This window comes from Pteropus vampyrus, unplaced genomic scaffold (assembly GCF_000151845.1).
Source record: "Pteropus vampyrus isolate Shadow unplaced genomic scaffold, Pvam_2.0 Scaffold77, whole genome shotgun sequence".
In the NCBI taxonomy this organism is placed as follows: Eukaryota; Metazoa; Chordata; class Mammalia; order Chiroptera; family Pteropodidae; genus Pteropus; species Pteropus vampyrus.
This window is the reverse complement of record NW_011888858.1, coordinates 1,738,239-1,740,635: the sequence shown is the minus strand read 5'-3', so window position 1 is coordinate 1,740,635 and position 2,397 is coordinate 1,738,239. Positions and strand designations below refer to the sequence as shown.

At 38.8% G+C, this 2,397-nt stretch overlaps 1 non-coding gene across 1 annotated transcript; it reads left to right on the top strand.

The window, feature by feature from the left end:
• The first annotated feature begins 870 nt into the window (after nucleotides 1–870).
• Nucleotides 871–989, top strand: LOC111741422. The gene has a single exon (XR_002780991.1). It is a non-coding gene; the product is annotated as a 5S ribosomal RNA (ribosomal RNA).
• Nucleotides 990–2,397: the final 1,408 nt, after the last annotated feature.

The following is a 2,397-nucleotide window of genomic DNA, read 5'->3' as shown; positions in this document are numbered from 1 at the left end:
TGGTATGAAGTAATTTTACTTAGTAATTTTTCCCAAATGGTATGTAATAAATAATAAACACATTATGCTATTCTGTGTATGCCATATAAAGAATAAATCTTCAACCATATATTTTAACATATTTTTACTTAAACTATCTTGTTTAGTCTTAAATATTTTTGGTGTGGAAATGATATGCCGTTTCTATGGAGCAGGGCTCAGCAAACTTTTTGGTAAAGAGCTACATAGGAAATATTTTCAACTTTCCAGGCTATGTGATCTTGAAACTATAAAACTCTGCTGTCGTAGAATGAAAGCAGCCACAAATGATATGTGAACAAATTAATGTGTCTGTGTTCCAATAAAACTTTAATTACGAAAGAACAAGTAGTAGGCTGGGCTTAACCCCTACCGTCGAGTATAATGACCAAACACTGGCTAATGTTCACAGCTGAGAAAAATCAATAGGTCAATTCATGAATTAGGGTCCTAATGAGGATATTTTTTGTCTTGCAAGAGCTTGTCTCAATTTAACCTGTTGATTCCCACGTTGGAATTTCTTCCCACATCTTGTATTTTAAATTAGGGACCTAGGCTCATCAATATTTTCACAAGCATAAATTAAGTCAATAAATAATCATCCTGATGAAAATGCACCATTTTCTCTTCTCTAGTGGTTCAGACTAAAACTACAACATGTTTCTCTTATACATCAACTTGGCTTAAGTAAGGCCAGACTTTGCAAGCTCTCAGCTTCATATCACTGTATTTTAGATTTAGTGCCAGTTTTGGGTGGGAAAAGGGTCCAGTACAGTGAAAAAAGCCAGGAAGTGTTTCTTGAATGGAATTTGGGAAATGGATGTATTATTTTGCTAATAAAAAATGGGCATGGTCTACAGCCATGCCACCCTGAACGTGCCCGATCTCATCTGATTTCGGAAGCTAAGCAAGGTCGGGCCTGGTTAGTACTTGGATGGGAGACCATCTAGGAATACCAGGTGCTGCAGGCATAAAAAAAGAAAAGAATGGGAATGTCTTTCATATATGATGATGGTTTTTCCCTCATGTACAAATATGCCTGAAAAATGTAATAGACGTCTGGCCCAGATGCATGTGATGTTCCCAAAGTGCCTTTTTACTCACTGCGTTCTGTAGGCACAGCATTCTTATTGAAGAGCAGTTACTGGGTTCTATGTCAGTTGTTTTGTGGCAGAATAGCTACCTCCTGGTCTATAGTTGCTGACACAGTTGTTACTTATTAAGGGCGTATTGCTCCATGAAAAGTCAGAGTCTGGACAATGTTAATTTTCAGAGAAGTGTACATTTGGCCGGCCAAGCAACTTTCTTACATGACTGGGCTGAGGTGGCCCATGCAGAAACAAAGCAACCCTCTTCCTTAAAACACTACGGTTTTGTCACATAGGCAACATTGCCTTACATTCTTAAACCGCAGAGTGTTAAATATCACTCTGCAACAGGTCGTTGGGGAGGCATTAATAATATTTATACCCACCATTTCATCAAGGGCCTATTATTTTCTAGGAATTTCTTTTTGTTGTTGTTGTTTTAGGAATTTCTAACATGTTTTCTCTAATCCTTAGAATAATCATATCAGGTAAGAATTATTAACACTTTTATTTTTATGGAAATGGAGGCTCAGAGATTTTAATTGACTTGCAGAAGACGGTGAAGCTGGTAAAGAGTAGAGTTGGGATTCTTGCTCAGCTCACTTTGGAACCAAAGCGCTTGTCTTTCTCGTAGGATATGTGTTTTGATATAGCTCTAGACCAGTGGTTTGCAATGGCCCCACCTGAGAGCAATTAAGTCATAATCTCTAGAGTGGGATCTGGACCTGGATATTTTTCAAAAGCACCCCTGCTGGCATTAACATGTAGCCAAGTTTGATAACCACTGGTCTTGAGTAAAATCTAGAGACAGCCTGCATTTGGGTAGAGACTGGGCTTATATTGCTTGTTATATGGGCAAGATTTATCTATTATTCTTGCTGCCTCTTTCCATGTCATTTTGTGCTGCCACAGCATTCTCCAATGGCCTCCTTCAGGAACAAACTCATAGCAACCTTTTGTATCTGGCATGGATGTCACACTTTAGTTTCATCTTACTGTGAATAGGACTGTTAGGGGTTTTTGTGTGGCATTTTATCATCTGATTCTTACCTTTCTCTTGGAAAAGAAGCCTGGAGTAAGTCCCTAGTAGAGGTGGCAACCAGGTTGTTCTTGAATTTGGAGAAAAGAGTGACTAATCCAGAATGGTAGAATCTGGGAAGGGGTAAAACTTTAGTTGAATTCTGGAATGAGGTTATAACATCTAGAGATTGATAGAGGGCATTGGGCTAGGTAGAGTGAGCCTTTTTGGCAGAGAGGGAACAGCTTGAGGCAAGATCTGGAAGCAGGGAAT